We start from the raw sequence: 21,923 nt of genomic DNA on the forward strand, positions 1-21,923 counted from the left end.
TTGGTGCAAGGGTTCCCTTAACTCAAGTAGTCACATGTGTTGCTTGGATGTCAAGACATCTGAAGGTGGTTATATTTTAGTATTTACTATTTACAAAAAATAACAGATGCATAAGTTGATATTGAAAGGAGGGATAATACTCACACAATTCCTTCTGCAAAACCGGTTTCAATATTCATTAGTTGATTCCAATCAAGGAGGCTTTCAGCGAGTGTTGGCCGTGAAGATGAGAGAGTAGGCTTAATTTTTATCTTTGTGAGTGTTACATGAACATTCCTATTGTGCTTTGCAATGTCATAACCTAAAAAACAAGTTATATCTAATTAAATTAAGGCTAAATACCTCACTGGATCCTTTAAGTTTCACGTCTGTTTCAGATAGGTCCTTTAAGTTTCTAAGGTTTCAGATAGGTCTTTAAGTTTCGAGTTTGTTTTAGATAGGTCCTTTAATTTTCTAAGGTTTCAGATAGGTCCTTTAAGTTTCGAGTTTGTTTCGAGTTTGGCTTAACGAACAAATCAACTTTGGCTTAACGGAGGTTGATAGAAAGGACCTATCTGAAACAAACTCGAAACTTAAAGGACCTATCTGAAACCTTAGAAACTTAAAGGACCTATCCGAAACAAACTCGAAACTTAAAGGACCTATCTGAAACATTAGAAACTTAAAGGATCTATCTGAAACAAACATGAAACTTAAAGGACCCGGGGATGTATTTGGCCTTAAATTAACCTAAAAACTTAATCAAATTTTTTGCCTGTGTAAATTACAAGATAAAATACTAGTATCTTTACAGTGGATAGAAAAATTTATTTCCTTACATAGGCACCTGAAACTCCAATAGTAAAATTTCCACCACCTTTTGATTTCTTCAAAGCTCCAATCACTACTACAAAATTGGGAAAATATAGCGCCCCATAAATAGCGCTTTTAACATTAAAGCGCTATATATACAAATACGGAGGTCTTAGATAGCACTTTTTAAGAAAAGCGCTATCTATGATGATATCTTTATATAGCACTTTATTTTAAAAACGCCAGCATAGGTTAATTAAAAAATAATAAATATAATAAAAAGTTCCAGATTAATCATTAATAGCACTTATTACTGGAAGCGCTATTTATGACTCAACCATAAATAGCGCTTTAAAAGCGCTGTCGTATGTTTGAGAAAGATAGCGTTTATATTTTAAAAAAAGCGCTATCTTTCAATTGATATTTTTCGGCCTAGTGGTAGAGGGTGGTATAGTTTGTCCTGAGGTTGCTTGTTCGATCCTTGCTTAATGTTTTTTTTATTTTAATTTTATGAAAACACTATATATTAACTAAAAGCTAGAAGGTGCTTCCGTAAAAAACAACAAAAAGTGCTATTTTATTGGATCCTCCAAAAAATAGAAAAATCAACCGAAAACCTTTTTTTGCTTGTTCGATCCTTGCTTAATGTTTTTTTTTATTTTAATTTTATGAAAACGCTATATATTAACTAAAAGCTAGAAAGTTCTTCCGTAAAAAACAACAAAAAGTGCTATTTTATTGGATCCTCCAAAAAATAGAAAAAATCAACCGAAAACCTTTTTTTTTTGTAACTAAACGAAACTTTTCATCTTTTACAGATCGTGATTCAATTATTCCACAACTGCTTCTCCCCTTCCATTCATTTTCATCACTCTCATCGCTAGCCATCAATTGTCTATCTCTCTTTCGATTCATTCATCACCTGCTGCCTATCTTACGACCATCAGTTCTCACCGCTGCTGTCTCTCACCTACCTATCGAGAACCACCTCTCACCGCCGTTGTCGACTGATTTCCCTCTTCTTCATTCCAGGTACCTGCTTAATTCTTTCCCTACCTTTCATCTGTCAATTCAATTTCAATCAATTAATCTTCAATTTTTCATATCTAATGTTTTAGGGTTCAAACTAAAATTAAGACAACTGTGTTAGTATTTTGGATAATTTAACAATCGGAAATTGGATCTTTGAGTTGTGAAACTGAATTTGACAAAGGAAAACTGAAATTGTGTTGTGAAACTAAAATTGGGAAAATTGGGCTTTTGATTGACATGAACTTCTATTTCTATGGTACTTCTCTATTACCATGGCTTTGATTTTTTTTTTTGACCAACCTGTAAATTTTAATTTAAAACCAACTGTATGTGATTCAATGATTGCTTGTGATTAGTTGCTATGATTATCCTTTTTATTCTGCAATTTTTTTTTTTTAAGATTTAGCAAAGGAATAAACCTTGGTTCTAGCTTACACACAGGTAAAGAGGTAAAGTAGTGAAACTAAGTGTCTAGACATACATGTAGGTACTCTTTTTACTCTTAGCCTTTGTACATAAATCATGTACGAGTAGTCCTCTTGGTAGTGCATGATGATCAATCATGGGGGAATGAAATTCACTTTTAGAAACTTGACTTGGTATTTGATGTTTAATTAATTAGTCCATGCCACATTGTCTTAAAATGTAATAATCCAAGACATTAGTATTTGTTCTATGTTTGCTTTATTCTGATTTTGTTTATTATATCCATTGTAGAGTGCATGTCATATGAGTAAATGACCACTTCACATCCCAACTTACACGTTTCTTTTTTAGATTCCAAGAAATTGAAACTTAACGATTGTTTGTTATAATATGATCATACTGAAACTATATTTTAATGAAATAATGGTTAGTAAGTGTCGCGCCATTTTTCGGACGGTCGAAAAGCCATTTGATTGGCGTTCGACCCACTTTTGATTTCACGACTGAACATTTAATTCTTTTCAAGAGAAAGTGGAAAAAGGTTCAAATACCACATTTTTAGGGATTAAGGGTTCGGGGGTTGGTTATATTTAGGGAAGGTGTTAAGCACCCTAAATATTCGTAGTACTCTACGAGAACCTCTTGTTTTATTTAAACTTTTGTGCTATAAACTTGCTTGCTTAAAAAAATGGAATTTGCAATGATGGAAGAAAAGAGAGACCTAATTTATCTACATTTTTATTGATTTGGAAGGACGCGTGTCCCTTGCCTACGTACCCGTGAGGGATCAAAACCTCGTAGTTCGGGGTAGAAATTGACGTTTGATTTGTTTTTGTGTTTTTTATATTAGTTTAAAAAAGGGTTTGAAATAAAAAAGGCCAATTGGCAAATTAGAATTTGTTTGTATTTTTTTATATTTAAAGAAAGATGACTCAAAGTAGAATTAAATTGATTTGATGATTTGATTAAGAAAGGAAACAAAAATGCACGATCACTTGATTTAAGATCAAGGTTTGTTTATGAAAATATTTTTGTGATTTTGATATATTTGCATGTTTTTTGTTGTTTTTGAATAATGATTGAAATTTAGACTTAACAGAGCAATAAAAAAACGTGTGGACTTGTAATGACATTGGATTACTACATAGTCCCTAACCTAATCTTTTTGCATTTTTTAATATATAAAGCTGTAAAGAAATAAAAGACCCACACACGCACGCTATTTTTCGTTTATGTTTACATTGGCCCTAATTACATGCTAAATTTTGCAAATAAAAGAAATAACAATAATTTAAATGCATGCGATGAAAAAATAAGATGAGATGAGATACGAACAAGAAATAAAATAGAAATGCATGAGAACGAAAATAAAAATGCTAGAGAAATTAAAATGCGTGAAAGAAAATAGATTTAGGACCAGAGTACTCTGGATAAATTTAATTAACAAGGACCAGATTGTTCTGGAGAATAAAATAATATTAATAGTTAATTTAGGACCAGAGCACTCTGGATTGATGCGTATATTTAATGACAAAATTTAAATATGCATATGATAATAGTAGATAATAGAATGTAATGCGAAAGTAAAATAAAATGCATGCGAAAATAAAATGGACCAGAGCACTCTGGATTGAGGAATGGACAAAATTTAAATATGCATGATGATGTAATAAACATAAAAGTAAAAGAATAAAAATGCAAAAGAAAATATGAAACTGCAAGAGGATGTTAAAATGCATGCAAAATAAATAAAGTTAGATGCTGGGGTGTGCAGGCAATAGAAAGGGGGGTGCAGGAATTAAAATGAAGGCTGATTGGGCTTAAGTAGTGCAGGCTGGGTGTTGGGCCGGTTCGGTTTTTTAGAGTGAACCGGTTTAATTAAATAAAACCGGTTCAAGGAGAAGAGTATAAAGAGGGGTTTGCTGGTTTTCTTTCATTTTTACACCCTCTTTCTCTCTCTAACCTTCTCTCTAGTGAGAGAAGTTCTCTCCTTTCTCTATTCCGTTCTCTCTTCTCTCCCCTCAACATTCTTCTTCTTCTTTTATCCGGTGCGGTGGTTGGCCGGCCGGAGTGGCGGCGCCACCGCACCGGAGGTTTAAACCTCTTCTTTTCTTATTTTTTTGCGATTTCCTCACTCTTTTTCTCTCCTCTACGTGATTCTTTTTCCAAAACTCCCAAACACGAAACCTAAACTTATAGATCTATAAAAACAAAACAAAATGAGAAAAGGACTACCTTCTGGTTAAGGGATTCGTGGCTATTGGTTTGAAAGATGTTGGTGGTTGGGTGTTTGAATCGGTGTGTGTATGTGACAGTGTGTGTGTACGTGACGGTGTATGTGTCGCAGTGCGTGTGTTTGTGTGCGTGAGTGTGTGTGTGTGTATGCGTGAGTGTGTTTGTGTGCGTGTGTTTGTGTATGTGTTGTGAATTGATTGGAAATATGCTTGCTGGTTTGATTGTGGAAGCCGATATGTGTTTGTGATTTCAGATTGATGAATTGTGGATTGTTGGAAGAATTTTTATTGTTGTTCTTACTGGAAAATTGTGTCGAAAATTCTCTCTGTTTCTGGCTTATGTGTTTGTGTTTATTGCTGGAAAATTTTGTGTAATTTTTGTTGGTTGCAGGTGCTTGCATTTATAGAGTTAGATTGAGACATTGTGTTGCTTGGAGAGGAACACGACAGGCTGTTTTGGCTTGGAGAGGAATGAAAGGGAAATGCTTGACAGGCCTGCGACAGCCTGTGTTGGATATTTTTGGACTTAAAATAAATAAATAATAATAATAATAATAATAATAATAATAATAATAATAATAATAATAATAATAATAATAATAATAATAATAATAATAATAATAATAATAATGAGAATAATAATGAGAATAATAAATAAAACTAAAAGTAATAATAAATAAAAAAGAGAGAAGAGGGCCCGACTCGGAACCAAATATGAGGTATTTTAAAATACCTCTCTGCCGAATTTTTCGCTGAAAAGTCTAAGACTGATCAGGGTTCGAGGACACGTGTCTGTAATATCTTGGGTCAAAAATTGGGGTATGACAGATGCCCCTATTTAAGTTTTCTTCGTCCGGCGATTTGAAGATGAAATATTTGATTTGACGGGCCGAAGAGACTTAAATACCGAAAGTGCACCAATTTTGACCTAAGATGTTATGAATGCAATGCTTATGAATATCATGGTATGTATGTATGCGATGCAATTATGAATGCAACAAAGATGAACATATGCCGACTGAGGGACAAACGGATAATGATTGTTGGGGAGGAGAGAATGCCAATTACCTTTGAAGTGGTAATAATGAACATTACGAGGAAAGAAACCGTCTATTACTTTTGATGTAGTAAAGACGAAGTATGTTACCTTTGAACTGGTAAAAATGGACATGGTAGAATTTGTCAATTGCTTTTGAATTAGTAAAGACGTGCAAGAAGTAAATTTGTCAATTACTTTTGAATTAGTAAAGGACAATGTCTGTTACTTTTGAATTAGTAAAGACGTGCAAGAAGTAAACTTGTCAATTACTTTTGAATTAGTAAAGGACAATGTCTGTTACCTTTGAACTGGTAAAGACGAACAAGAAATAGATTTGTCAATTACTTTTGAATTAGTAAAGGACAATGTCTGTTACTTTTGAATTAGTAAAGACGTGCAAGAAGTAGATTTGTCAATTACTTTTGAATTAGTAAAGGACAATGTCTGTTACCTTTGAAATGGTAAAGACGAACAAGAAATAAATTTGTCAATTACTTTTGAATTAGTAAAGGACAATGTCTGTTACTTTTGAATTAGTAAAGACGTGCAAGAAGTAGATTTGTCAATTACTTTTGAATTAGTAAAGGACAATGTCTGTTACTTTTGAATTAGTAAAGACGTGCAAGAAGTAGATTTGTCAATTACTTTTGAATTAGTAAAGGACAATGTCTGTTACTTTTGAATTAGTAAAGACGTGCAAGAAGTAGATTTGTCAATTACTTTTGAATTAGTAAAGGACAATGTCTGTTACTTTTGAATTAGTAAAGACGTGCAAGAAGTAAACTTGTCAATTACTTTTGAATTAGTAAAGGACAATGTCTGTTACCTTTGAACTGGTAAAGACGTGCAAGAAGTAGATTTGTCAATTACTTTTGAATTAGTAAAGGACAATGTCTGTTACTTTTGAATTAGTAAAGACGTGCAAGAAGTAGATTTGTCAATTACTTTTGAATTAGTAAAGGACAATGTCTGTTACCTTTGAACTGGTGAAGACCCACAATGCAGGAGAGAAACTATCTATTACTTTTGAAGTAGTAAAGACGTGTCTATTACCTTTGAAATGGCAAAGACGAACATAATGAGAAATGAAACCGTCTATTACTTTTGAATTAGTAAAGACGTGTGTGTTTAACAAAAGACACTTGAGATAAGGTTTGAACAATTACTGGGGAGATTTGGATAGACATTGGTAAAGATGAATATTTGGTGGGACCTGCCACTTGAAACAAATTTGATTGGTGACGCTCTTTGAATCAGTCCTATTGGGGATGACACTATTGAAATTGAATTGTGATTTCAAACTGTTCATTAGTTGGAACTGGCCGTTTGAAACATGATGAAAGTAAACCTGATCGGTCCGTTGGTGGACTTGGTGACTTGAAACAAGATAAAAAGGTAAACCCAAGCGTCCGTTGGTGAACTTTGTGACTTGAAACAAAAAGTAAACTCAAGCGTTCGTTGGTGAACTGACAGCTTGACGTGATTGATATGTGAAGTGTTAATCTTTGTTCATTACCATGAGGTGATTTATCTGTGTGTACCGTTCGAGCCTTCCAGCGTCTAAATAAACGGTTATATTCCCCCTTTTAACGGTCATGAATAGTGAAAAGTAACCCCTTTTTCTTTCCCCCTAACGGCTACATTCCTCCCTCCTTCTATAAATACTTCACATTCATCTCTTATTTTTTCACAACCTCCATCCTCATTCTTTCTTAAAATGACTATATTCCTTCTCATTGTCATCACTCTCCTTGCATTCGTTCTTCTACTCATCGACATCTTCCATTATGAAGAAATAGATGAAGAAATGGCGTTTCTAAGAGAGATTGAAGTCGCAATAGCGGTATTGCTTGGTTTACCGTTACTGATCCTGGCTTGGACTATGGAGATTTGTTCTCGTAGAAATCGCGGTTAGAATAATAATCTCTGCTATGAAATGTATTTTTTTCTTTTTTTTTTCTCTTTTTTTTTTTGTGTACTTGCTGGAATTTGCGAGAATCCACCCGGCTTGGTAAGAGTTCGCCGGAATCCAACGGGCTCATAACGAGTGACATCTCTGGACCAGACACACTGGGGATGACACTTTTGATGACAAGAAGGTAAATGCAAGATGTTCATTTATAGAAACTTGCGGCTTGACACCATGATAAGTAAAGACCGGACTGAGGAGACACGACCGAAATGAGATTCTAGGTGACTGATGTAGTTATGTATGAATGATGTTGTATACGTGTTATGTATGCATGAATAAATGAAATGTGAAAATATTAATGTATGAATATATGATTGTTATGAATGTAGGAATGTATGCATGTATGAACTGTATATGACAGGTGACTCGGTGAAACGAGACAAGACAAGTAAGATGGGAGGTGGACTGACGACGCAGTACAAACACTCGGCAAACTTCCTTGAAGATGATACTATTGTGAGCAAATAGAGCCGTTGACGGTGTAAAATCTGGCACAAAGTAGCAACTGATGCCTTTTGGGGATAAAGCCCATTGCTGACGAGAAGTCTGGAAGAAGTTGTCATTTGTAGACCAACGCAGAGTGTTCCTTCATTGGCATGCTTCAGCAGTCATGCTTTTTGCTTTGAAAATCCCTAATTTTTGCCTGGATCGCCCTTTCAGGTTTTCAATCCACCGGGATGCTCATTTTTGCCTAAGTCGCCTTTTCAGGTTTTCGACTCAGCGAGCTCTCTCTTTTTTTGATTCTTTTTTTTTTTTTTTGACAGAGGCATCGTCCAACATTTGGTCAGACTTGCAGAGTTTAAATGTCCTTGATATGGATGTTGATGTATGTTTCCTCTACTCATAAGTTCAAAGAAACCGTACAAGTTGCTTATGCATTCCAAAAGACATGAAAAAGTTTTAAAATTTTTTTGCTTTAAGTATTCATATCAAAAAATAGAAGAAAACTTTTGCACACCAAATAAACGAGAATTTCAAATAAATAGGCATAGACTCAAATTAATGTAATGGAGTGGTAGCATGCCAAAGGCGTGGCTCCACAGATTTTAAAAAATTTGGAAAATGGTAATTATAAAGGGAAAGGTATGTTGAACACAATAACTGTTATACTCCCTGACAACTTTGAATTCCACTGTTCCGAGTCTTGATTTGCAGATGCTTCATTGCGGAGATCCTTTTGACAGTTGAAAATGCCCCAGATGAACCATGTCTGATTTGATGCAATTTCCTTGCCATAAATTGGAGGACTTTTTACGACTGAAATGCCCCAAGCTTCGAATTGGATGTTCTTTGATAGCAGGCATGCTCCAAGCGGATTGTTATTGATTGGATGTAGTTACTTTGTCATTTGATCCTTAATTTTTGCATAGATCGCCTTTTTAGGTTTTCAATCTATCAGGATAATCATTTTTGTTTATGTCTCTAATTTTTGCCTGGACCGCCCTTTCAGGTTTTCAATCCACCGAGACGCTCATTTTTGCCTGAGTCGCTTTATCATGTTTGTGACTCATCGAGCTTTCATTTTTTTGACAAAGTATTTCTTGACTGCATCTGGACATACATGTTTGCTACCATGGATTGTAATTTGGCATCCATTTGCCCCCGGAATTGGGTAAAACACTTTTGAGCACAAAGTCACTTTTTGACATTCGCGGGGGACGAACTTTATTTGTCGCATACTTGCTTTATCCTTTTGACATAACTGTCCAAGACATACAGTGGCAACACTTTTATATCACTGGAACTTCTGTTGACGGGACTTTGACTTCCACGAGAAGCACTGCCTTTACGTTGTATATTGAGGGATAGAGGGGGATTGCCCCTGTTGAAGTGTGTACTGAAGTACAATACCCATGTGAGGCAAATTGTGTCAGTCTTTGTACATGAATGTCCTCTCCTGGACAAATCTTTCTTGATAATTGCGGCTTCGACGACCAAAATGCCCCAGTATGCGAGAAATCTCATTGGAAATTTCTTCATCATCCTCCTCTTCAGTCTTGGATATAAGGAACTCAAAGTCGAGAGAGAGTACAGGGTTTAAGTGTTCAACGGGTTTAATAATGCATGATTTGATTATTGATATAAACATTATGATTATGCAGATATGTGGAGATGATTAAAGGAAAATATTTTTTGGTTTTTTGTATTACCATTTTTTCCAGAAAAGCACAAAAATAAAACAAAGTCGGGATCGAAGCGACTTTTTACTAATGATGAAAATACATAAAGCAGAAAGCCCTAAACAAGTTCACTTCCGTTTCGGGTGGGACGGGAGGATTTTTTTTGTTTTGAAAAAACATAAAGCAACAAACAAACATATTATTTGAACAAATGAGTAGTAGAAATAAACATCAACAAAAACCCAATTGCAGCTAATGCATCAACATCAGGTTCCAAGATCCGATAGCGGATTAACTTGCACATTCCAATTCAAACTCTTCAAAAGGTATGAGATCGTCTTCAATCAACTTTCGGACTTCTTCCTTCAAAGGATAGCACTGCTCAGTGTCGTGACCTAGTCCCCCTTGATGAAAGGCACAACAGAGGTCAGGTCTCCATCGAGCTGGCAATTTCTTTGGTTTTAGAGGAAGTGGCCTTGTCCGAACAAGGTTCCTCTCAAGCAAATACGGAAGCAACTTGGCGTACTTCATAGGGATCGGGTCATATTGCGGAGCTTTCTGAGCCTGTTGCCGAGGCTGTTGTTGATGTCGTTGAAACTGGGGCTGATGACCCGGATTTTGAACAGCATCCATGGTGGGCCTAACAGCGGCAATAGAGTGAGGAGCCAGATGATGTGGTTGAAGTAGTACTTTTATATCTGGGTCCTCAAAGGACCATGATTCATCTTTGATTAACTTCTGCACTTCATCCCTCAAAGCATAGCACTGTTCCGTGTCATGACCCGGCGCCCCCTGATGGAAAATACATGTGTGGTCAACGCGATACCATGATGGTAAGGGGTTTGGCACACGAGGCGGTAACCTGGTTTGAACAAGTCTCTTCTTAAGCAAGATAGGAAGCAAAATCGCATACTTGATAGGAATTGGGTTGAATTGCGATACTCCCTGAGCCTGATTCTAAGAAGTAACCGACTGAGGGGCCGGACTCGGAGGAGTGCGCTGATGCAGAGCCTGTTGTCGAGGCTGTTGCATACACATTGGTTGATATGGTGGCTGAAGCCTTTGCTTGACAAACGGTGGTTCCATTGTAGCCATCAATGAAGATACTAGACTAGTTAACTTCCCTATTTCAACCCGAAGTGTTGTTACCTTTCCACGAAGTTCATGGACTTCTTGCTCCAGCTGATCAAGTTGATGTGTTTGCACGAGTGTTTGCATATGCGAGCCGAAGATGGATGAAGACATCGGACCACTTTTGACCTTTTGGACAAGAAAATTTGGTGAGACTCGAGTTTTGAATTTATGAAATGCAGGATGATGCATGATATGTTTATGCAAAAACATATATTTTGTTTTTTTGTTTTGTTTATCGAAGGACTTATAACAGCAATTTCCGTAAACATTATGATTCAAAAAATTTTATTGAAATAAACACAAGGTAATTTCCTTTTAACAAAACCGAGCCAAGGATAGACTCCCAAGTACATGATGGAAAGCTTGAAAGAAAAGAGAACAAATGGGAAATTCTTGAACCCCTGAAGCATATTACTCCTCAAAGTCTGGGTGTGCCCCTGCGAAGAGATCCATGCGTCTCTTCTTTCTCCCAGGACAAATCTTGTCCAGCAAATCCTGGTCTTCTTGGATAAAGGCTTTCAATCTAGCATTTTCATCTTTTTCCTTGCGATTAGCCCGAATCTGCTGATCTAATAGATTCTTCACAGTATCTAATTCTCGATCCTTCTCGCGGTATTTCCCTTCCCACATGGACTTCTCACGCCTTTCGATGTCCAACTGCTCCTGATACCCTCCCAAGGACTCAAGAGGTAAAGGTAAAGGTATAGCTGGAACAGTTGAGGTCACAAGTCTTTGTCGAGGGTAAGGCATCTTCAATTTATTAGCTCGATCGATGACCCATTGGACATAAATTTCATGAGCGATAACCGACCTTTTTCCTAACTGATTTCTATCCTTCCTGACAATGGAATACCAAGCTTTTTCGAACTGTGCTCCTTGATTCCCATCATCCTCTTTGTAGAGGAAGAAATCCCTGTCTAGGATGAGGTACACGGGATTCATCTTCATATAATAACCAAACTGTCGTCTAGCAAGAACCGGGCTATAACTAATTCCTCCACGCGTACCGAGAAGAGGTACGTTGTTGAAGTCCCCACTACTATTAATGACAAACTCTGGGTCACAAACTGGGTTAAACCAATCTATGTCCTTCGGGGTCCAAGTCATGAGCTTCTGAGACCAAGGGAGACGTTCTGGTTTAAGCTTGGGACGGGGTAAGTGTGAAGTAATCCAGCGGTGGAGTAAAGGTGTACAGCAAATGATGGTCCCTTTTTCTTTACGAGTGCGTTCATGAATAGAAACATAGGTGTCAGCTAGCAAAACAGGAACCGGGTTTTGGGTTAAGAAGATCCGAATGGCATTCGTGTCAACAAAATTGTCAACATTTGGGAAGAGGACCATACCATAAATAAGCAGGGCGAGGATAGATTCAAAGGCAACGGTCTGGGATTTCTCAAAACAAGTGGTGGCTTTTTGGTGAAGGAAGTTGTATGGTAGGCACTGGAGACCATTTTTGGGGGTGAATTCGTTTTTTATATCGGCTACCTCAAGGTGAAGGGCCTTTGCGATGGTAGGGATCTTAGGAGTGGGTCCAGAAGCATGAAAGGGTACTTCGTTGAGCACGGGTAAACCAACCCAATGAGAGTATTCCTCTAAAGTGGGGACAAGCTGAAAGTCTGGGAATGTGAAGCAATGGTAGATCGGATCGTAGAATTGGACCAAAGTATTGAGAAGTACCACATCCACTTTTGTCCTGAGAATATCGAGTAAATTACCATACCGTTTCTGAAAACGATCCGGATCCTTCAACATCTTTGTCAGACTCTTTAAACTCTCTACATCCGGACTTTTGAATTTATACCCGTGAGTTCTTCTTCCGACACCCTCCATATCCTATGATGTTTACAAAGAAAATCCTATATAAGTCCTTCGATATTTTAATGGATGGAAAAAAAATTTATGGATGAATGCATGTATGCATGATTTATGCTACACAAACGGTGAAAACATGGTGAAGTATAAGTCCATAATTTTGGAGTCAAAGGTAACAACGCCATTTGGTAAGGACTATGGTTTAATTTGCATTTGTAACAAGGGTTCTACCAAGTTCCCAAAGTCCAACCCCCTCCGAATTTTATCGGATACCGAGAAAACACCCGGTCCAACAACGTTCGTAGGAAAGTCTCGTTTGAGTGTAGTATCGCGTGTCGACTAATTCCGAGAAAACACCCGGTTAGCCACCGCACTACGTCCTAAAAAGCCAAGATGGGTTAAGGGTTACTAAAGGTCCTTAGCGTGCAAACGGAAACTTAAGAGCAATAAAGTCTAAACGTGAAAACACACGCCGACAAATATCACTTCAAGCTCCTCCGCTAAGTGTGATCATCTCACATGTGTCAAGACACGAGTATACCCTCGGTATGACACTATGAGTTTACCACTCCTATCTTATATTTCTCTCAAGCCCGGGTTAGGACTTATCTCACCACTCATATTTAGGAATGAAGAAACAAGAAGGAAGAACATATATACACATATTTCCATCTTTTACTAAAATTTTATTTTTTGGCAAGTTTATAGCACAAAATTTAAATAAAGCCAAGTTAGGCTTAACCCTCTTACTTTTATCCCCAGTGAAGTCGTCATTTCTGTCGCGCCATTTTTCGGACGGTCGAAAAGCCATTTGATTGGCGTTCGACCCACTTTTGATTTCACGACTGAACATTTAATTCTTTTCAAGAGAAAGTGGAAAAAGGTTCAAATACCACATTTTTAGGGATTAAGGGTTCGGGGGTTGGTTATATTTAGGGAAGGTGTTAAGCACCCTAAATATTCGTAGTACTCTACGAGAACCTCTTGTTTTATTTAAACTTTTGTGCTATAAACTTGCTTGCTTAAAAAAATGGAATTTGCAATGATGGAAGAAAAGAGAGACCTAATTTATCTACATTTTTATTGATTTGGAAGGACGCGTGTCCCTTGCCTACGTACCCGTGAGGGATCAAAACCTCGTAGTTCGGGGTAGAAATTGACGTTTGATTTGTTTTTGTGTTTTTTATATTAGTTTAAAAAAGGGTTTGAAATAAAAAAGGCCAATTGGCAAATTAGAATTTGTTTGTATTTTTTTATATTTAAAGAAAGATGACTCAAAGTAGAATTAAATTGATTTGATGATTTGATTAAGAAAGGAAACAAAAATGCACGATCACTTGATTTAAGATCAAGGTTTGTTTATGAAAATATTTTTGTGATTTTGATATATTTGCATGTTTTTTGTTGTTTTTGAATAATGATTGAAATTTAGACTTAACAGAGCAATAAAAAAACGTGTGGACTTGTAATGACATTGGATTACTACATAGTCCCTAACCTAATCTTTTTGCATTTTTTAATATATAAAGCTGTAAAGAAATAAAAGACCCACACACGCACGCTATTTTTCGTTTATGTTTACATTGGCCCTAATTACATGCTAAATTTTGCAAATAAAAGAAATAACAATAATTTAAATGCATGCGATGAAAAAATAAGATGAGATGAGATACGAACAAGAAATAAAATAGAAATGCATGAGAACGAAAATAAAAATGCTAGAGAAATTAAAATGCGTGAAAGAAAATAGATTTAGGACCAGAGTACTCTGGATAAATTTAATTAACAAGGACCAGATTGTTCTGGAGAATAAAATAATATTAATAGTTAATTTAGGACCAGAGCACTCTGGATTGATGCGTATATTTAATGACAAAATTTAAATATGCATATGATAATAGTAGATAATAGAATGTAATGCGAAAGTAAAATAAAATGCATGCGAAAATAAAATGGACCAGAGCACTCTGGATTGAGGAATGGACAAAATTTAAATATGCATGATGATGTAATAAACATAAAAGTAAAAGAATAAAAATGCAAAAGAAAATATGAAACTGCAAGAGGATGTTAAAATGCATGCAAAATAAATAAAGTTAGATGCTGGGGTGTGCAGGCAATAGAAAGGGGGGTGCAAGAATTAAAATGAAGGCTGATTGGGCTTAAGTAGTGCAGGCTGGGTGTTGGGCCGGTTCGGTTTTTTAGAGTGAACCGGTTTAATTAAATAAAACCGGTTCAAGGAGAAGAGTATAAAGAGGGGTTTGCTGGTTTTCTTTCATTTTTACACCCTCTTTCTCTCTCTAACCTTCTCTCTAGTGAGAGAAGTTCTCTCCTTTCTCTATTCCGTTCTCTCTTCTCTCCCCTCAACATTCTTCTTCTTCTTTTATCCGGTGCGGTGGTTGGCCGGCCGGAGTGGCGGCGCCACCGCACCGGAGGTTTAAACCTCTTCTTTTCTTATTTTTTTGCGATTTCCTCACTCTTTTTCTCTCCTCTACGTGATTCTTTTTCCAAAACTCCCAAACACGAAACCTAAACTTATAGATCTATAAAAACAAAACAAAATGAGAAAAGGACTACCTTCTGGTTAAGGGATTCGTGGCTATTGGTTTGAAAGATGTTGGTGGTTGGGTGTTTGAATCGGTGTGTGTATGTGACAGTGTGTGTGTACGTGACGGTGTATGTGTCGCAGTGCGTGTGTTTGTGTGCGTGAGTGTGTGTGTGTGTATGCGTGAGTGTGTTTGTGTGCGTGTGTTTGTGTATGTGTTGTGAATTGATTGGAAATATGCTTGCTGGTTTGATTGTGGAAGCCGATATGTGTTTGTGATTTCAGATTGATGAATTGTGGATTGTTGGAAGAATTTTTATTGTTGTTCTTACTGGAAAATTGTGTCGAAAATTCTCTCTGTTTCTGGCTTATGTGTTTGTGTTTATTGCTGGAAAATTTTGTGTAATTTTTGTTGGTTGCAGGTGCTTGCATTTATAGAGTTGGATTGAGACATTGTGTTGCTTGGAGAGGAACACGACAGGCTGTTTTGGCTTGGAGAGGAATGAAAGGGAAATGCTTGACAGGCCTGCGACAGCCTGTGTTGGATATTTTTGGACTTAAAATAAATAAATAAATAATAATAATAATAATAATAATAATAATAATAATAATAATAATAATAATAATAATAATAATAATAATAATAAAGAGAATAATAATGAGAATAATAAATAAAACTAAAACTAATAATAAATAAAAAAGAGAGAAGAGGGCCCGACTCGGAACCAAATATGAGGTATTTTAAAATACCTCTCTGCCGAATTTTTCGCTGAAAAGTCTAAGACTGATCAGGGTTCGAGGACACGTGTCTGTAATATCTTGGGTCAAAAATTGGGGTATGACAGTAAGTGTCTAATTATAAAAGTTTTTGCACAATTGAGACTAATCCTTGTTAGTAAGCTATTTCAAAATAAAAGGCTTCTAAACTACCATGTTATAAGATCTTTGCAGTGAAGATCTGTATATAAGATAAGTCATATTATAACATACTGAAAAAGTTAATAAATTCTTTTTGATATATTATTCTTCAATTCCCCCTACAAGAAAAATTAATAAATTTAACTTAGAAGTAACTTAAATTGGAAATATTCTTTAACATGTAATAAGAAGGAAAATTGACATGAAGTTTTAGAAACAATGTGACTATTCTCATCTTAAATAGATGATGCAACTCCTTTGAATTTTTTGCAGAAAATTGTGTGATAGTTTTTACTTAGTTGATAATAGTTTTTATTGGATGTGACAAGCCAGATATTATGAAGATGTAGCTTGATGTTAAGTTCACTATAACTATGAAAATTCCGCATATTTGAATTGATTAATGCTAAGGAAATTGAATATTGAAAGGTGTGATACATATAGTGTGAGGAAGAGCCATGTTAAGGAAAATATTATGATGTCATCTATTATATTTGTGCTTCAAGGTATGGAATATGGGGTTGGGACTTACTGGTGTGCTGTTGTTGTTACGCTAATACTGTTGTAGTAAACTGGATATTACAAATGTGGATTTAGGGATATTTTTTAGAAGTTCCTTGCTGAAAAGTGACCATAATGCTTATTATTAGGAAAGCTCAATGCACCAAACACACAATTCACTAGAAACTATTGTTGTAGGGGACATTTGTGTAGGTGATATCAGGTGTTAATAATATAACATAACCACTTTAAAAAATTTGTGTATAAATATAAATAATTTTATTAATACAATTACTAATTTTATTTTTGTAGTGTCCTCGCCAAGAAAATGGTATAGATTGCGGGTACTTTGTGATGAGGTTTATGAAAGAGATTCTCATTTCAAATCTAAATGAGATTTCAAAGCTGGTATGTTATTTTTATAGTAAAGTATAATATTTGTATATAATTAGGTTTATTAAGTAACATGGTTATTTTTGATGCTATAATACATACAGTACATTGATGGTTTCAAGTGTTTGACATACTCAAAAGATAAACTAATAGAAATCCAAGAAGAATGGTGTCAGTTCATGATCAACCTAAGAGTTATATGATATTTTTTTGATAAAGTGAGTTTCATGTTTCTAAATATATTTGCTAGAAGTGTGTTATACCCTAATTTTGGACCTAAAAATACTAGCTCCATTCCTCTTTTCTTGCATTTCAAGTCATTTGAATTGTCTCTGATCAATTACATCTTTCTCTGCATTTTATTTCAATATTATTGGCAAAATTCATATAAAAGGGTATTTTAGTCATTCCCTGTGTCTAAGCTCATTTTAGTCCTTGAAAATTGTCTGAGTCCTTTCAAATAGTTTGAATAAGTCTTTGTTTCAATCTCATGTCAAAACCCATTTCAGAAATTACATTTGGAGTCATTTTGAGTCAGTTTAGCCCCTAGGGGCATTTTAGTCATTTCCAGTGTGAAAGCTCTGTTTAATCTCTTAAAATTGTCTCTGAGTCTTTTAATTTGCTTGTATAAGCTCTTGCTTCAATTCCCTGTTAAAAATCCATTTTAAAATTGCATCTGGGTCGTTTTAAGTCAGTTTAGCCCCAAGGGCATTTTGGTCATTTCACATGAAATTTCGACAGATAGAGGTTACTTTGAAGTACCTCATTTAAGTAATTGGTTCATTTTAGTCCGTTTTGTCAATTTTAATCGTTTCACTTTACGTTTATTTCCAATTTACCAATTTTATTCCAATTTTATTGTTATTTTCATTTTAGTTCCTAAACTTTTAGAAATTGCACTTTGGTCCTTTTATGTCATTTTATTTCTTTTAAGATTTTTTATTTTAATTTTTAGTCCTTTAAGTCAATTTTTGTTTTAAGTCCTTTCTTGGGTCAATTGCAGTCTAGTCCTCTAATTTCCATAAATTGCAGATTGGTCCCTTAAGTTCCAAAATTGCAGGATGGTCCCTGAGTCCAAAAATACACCAAGGCCGAATCAGTTAGGGTCCAAGTCCACATGTCAACATTCTATTGGAGCATCAGAACACATGTCAACTATATAAAAGGCCCCAATCATTACCATTCCATTCAGATTTGAACAACTCAGCAACAATCAGCACAAACACTTTTCATCTCTTTCTCCACACTTTTTTCGATCAAACACCACAAAAAATCACAAAAAAACTCAAGAACATTCAAGAACACTCTTGAATGTTCAAACCCTAATTCATCAAATTTCCCAGAAATCATCACAATTCGTCACTGATTCACCAATATTCATCATCAACATTCGTCATCACTGAGCCATAATTCAAAATTCCAGAGAAACAAACACCATCTGAGTTAGTTACGAATCGTAACAAACACTAATCCGCCCAATTTTCCAACAAAATCCATAAATCAAAACCCTAAGTTCAATCTAGTTGGTCAAAATCAACAGAAGCTCTCAGAAATTCATCATTATCGAGCAAGAATCACGCAACTTCTGCAATTCAAGTGCGAGTTCGTTACGAAGTGTAACAAGCTCAAGCACAGATCACAGAGGCGCGTGTAAGTCAGAGAAGAAGAGGAATCAAAGAAGAATTGAACCAGAGAAGAAGAAAGTGGAATTTCACCGATTTATTTTCGGTGTTAACAACAACAAATCACTCACCAGAGAAATCAGAAGTTTCTGCGAAGTTTTCTGAAGCATTTCGCCTCGTCTTTCTCCGATCTAACCACAGGTAAACTCTTCATCTTCTCTCTTTTCTTCCAAGATCTCAACAAAGGCGCATGTATGACGTATATTCATAGATCGGTGTAGATCAAAAGAGTTCGAACTGCTTTCGTCAAAAAAGGTTTTAACATCTGGAAATATTTCGAAACCGTAAGAGTTTGAACCCGATCTACACTGATTCGTTGAGCTCTTGTGTTATTAAGCCATGGATTCGTGTTTGTTGTGAAAAGATGAGTGAGATGAGTCATAGATCAGAGAGTCTAGGGTTTACAAAGGTAGAAGGCGACGGAATCGTCGCCGGCGGCGGTGAAACCCGTCGGGGATGTAGAGAGAAGGAAGAGCATCTTGCTTTGAAAAAAACCCTAGAGAGAGAAAGGATTGAAGGATATGAGCTGTAGACCGGTTCCTTTTGTTTTATAGTGTGTGTGAACCAAACCGGTTCATGCAAACCAGTTTGGTTCATACCGGTCTGGCATATCCTTGATTCCTCACCGTTAGATCAAGGGGTCCATCACGTGTACGCTTATGATGTGGGGTTTCGGTGCACTTGAATTAGTTTACCATGTGGAGCACGTTCCTGACCCTTGGATTTAGGGTTTTTGGTGTGATTGGGTTAATCCAACGCCTCCAAGGTGTTTGGATGATCCATATCCATCAAAGACCCTGGGCCTGAGTTCCTTTTTACTGGATTTTCGTTCTTTTGCTTTGGTCTTGCTATTTCAGTACTGAACTTTGCTTTTTACACCTTCTGCATGCCAAAATTTTGTGCAAAAATTCCAAATAATTTTCTATGAACTCTTGATGATTTTCTTGGTGTTTTTTACAATATTTTTGCATAATAAAATTTGACAAAAAATGTGTGTATTAATTCTTGTTACTTTTTTACTTTTCTTGTTAATTTTCGAGGAATTTTGCTATGATTTTGGTCATGATGTATTGATGCATGATATGGGTACTTAATATGTGTTTTTAAGATGTGTTTGCCACTGTTTTGTTATGTCCATTCCACTGTTGTATGATTGATTTGTTAGTTTCTTGTTTTGCAAGTCTTGTGAAAACAAAGTGTCAAATGTGTCTAAAAAATGTATCACACCTTTTGACTTAAGTATATTCCTATAATTCCCATATTATGGCTACAATAAAACTCTTTGAAAATTACCATAATAAGAAAATTATAGGTCATGTACTTATTGAGAGGTTATGGTGAATTTTTACTACATTTTGACACTTTTATTCTTGTCATTTTTTCACCATTCTTTGTTTAGTGCATTCTTGCCTACCTTTCTATCATTTTGTGCCTTAATTTCACTAACCATTCTACTTCTTATTTCATACATCATGAGCATTCCATATTTCACCTCCTCCTTCACTTTATTTCTTGCACATTTAAATTTTTACCAAGACTTAGAATGTAACACTTAGGAGTTCTTGTACTTTACTTTCATGCAATTTAATTTCTTGCAAGACCATAGCGTGTATCTAGGGTATGATGTAAAGGACAATGGACTCTAATGATGTACACTGACACAAGCACCGACACATGCACACACCTCACCTTAGATGTATGGCTCGAATATGCATGTTTAGATGTATGCTTAGGATTGAATGTTTAGATGAATGCTTAGGGTTTACACTTAGAAAAATCAATCTTCCAAAAAAATATGAACAATGTCACTCAAATCTTTTTTTATAATAAACCTTGGGATCCAAAATCTCATTGTATTCTCTTTTATTTTCTTAATCAAATTTTAATGAATCTTAATCATACCTTGACCCTTTTTTCAAAATAACTAATCAAACCCCACTCTTTTCTTAAAATCTCATGCCTTTAAGGCCTCTCAATCTCCATTCTTCAAAATTCCAATTTTCAAACTTAAAATCAACCAACAAAAAACAAAAATATTTTTGGAAGAGAACTACGGTGGATTTGATCCCTTAAAAGGGTACGTAGGCAAGGAACAAAATTCCTTCAATTCAAATAAAATAAAAATTCAAACACTTTCTTCTCCCTCCAATTCTTCACTTAGAAAACTCTTAGGCTTAATATCACTTTCTTAAATAGCATTTAAAAATAAAGCGCGCGCGTAGAAAGTAAAGACGGTTCCTATAGGATACTATAGTCGTTATGGGTGCCTAACACCTTCCCGTAGCGAAAACAACTCCCGGACCTCGATTCTCAAGGGTTTTGCTTACTTTTTCCCTTCCCAAGAAAAAATAAGATATCACCGGTTAAAAAGGTTCAAACGTAATCAATGTTTGACACCCGAAGACCAAGATAAAACAAAGTGGTAGTGGTTTTAATCTACATTATAATTTTGCTTTAATTTATACTCATAAGTAGTACTTTGAATTTGTACTCATGAGTACTTTGAATTTTCCTCTAATATAATATAATAGTGTTATTTCTTATTGCTTAATGATGTTTTCTGCTATATATTCAGGTGGAAGAGAGTTAACGAAATTCGGAAATGAGTAACGATTTGCCTGCTTGTTTTGGATAAAAATGTTGAGACGACCGAGAAGATAGATGAAAAGTCCTGCACGCTACCATTTAGAAGATTTTGATCTTTAGGTTAACTAATTAGTTGTAACTTAGAGATATCCATGTTACCAAATTAGTGGCTATACATTTCTGACTTTTATGCTATATATACATACATTTTATGATATATCTAAGTTTTATTTGATAAATAATAGTCTCAATTATAATGTGTAAAAAATATATATATTTCCCTTAGAAAAATTATATATATTATTTTAAATTAATAAAAAACGCTATCTGTAAAAAAAAAAAAAGCCTGACCAAAAAAAAATTAAAGGCATTTCCTAGCGCTTTTTTTTTGTATAAAGCGCTATCTAAACCTAGTGTTACATAGCGTTTTAAAACAAAAAACGCTATTTTTAACCCCTTTTAGTTGGCGTTTGTTTTTGAAAGCGCTATCTAAGGAGAACCTTTGTTAGCGCTTTTTGACATAAAGCGCTATATAAACCCTGCTTTAGATAGCGCTTTATACATAAAAAAAGCACTATATTACCTTTACCAGCGCCATTTACAGTAGCGCTTCAAAAGCGCTATCTAAAGCTAAAAAAAAGCGCTATATAAGCCCATTTTTGTAGTCGTGAATAACAAAAATTTCTTTTCATACATCAAGTAGTTGTAGGCAATGATTTCATTTCTTTTGCAGGCAA

General features: G+C 35.4%; 1 long non-coding RNA gene across 1 annotated transcript; it reads left to right on the forward strand.

Moving 5' to 3' along the window:
- Positions 1–1,548: 1,548 nt before the first annotated feature.
- On the forward strand, positions 1,549–21,403 carry LOC146901253 (uncharacterized). The gene is made up of 4 exons (XR_015021825.1): positions 1,549–1,824; positions 16,838–16,933; positions 17,023–17,136; positions 21,176–21,403. It is a non-coding gene; the product is annotated as an uncharacterized LOC146901253 (long non-coding RNA).
- Positions 21,404–21,923: the final 520 nt, after the last annotated feature.

This window comes from Medicago sativa, chromosome 8, assembly GCF_051527215.1.
Source record: "Medicago sativa cultivar Bolivia chromosome 8, Bolivia_mono, whole genome shotgun sequence".
Taxonomy (NCBI): domain Eukaryota; kingdom Viridiplantae; phylum Streptophyta; class Magnoliopsida; order Fabales; family Fabaceae; genus Medicago; species Medicago sativa.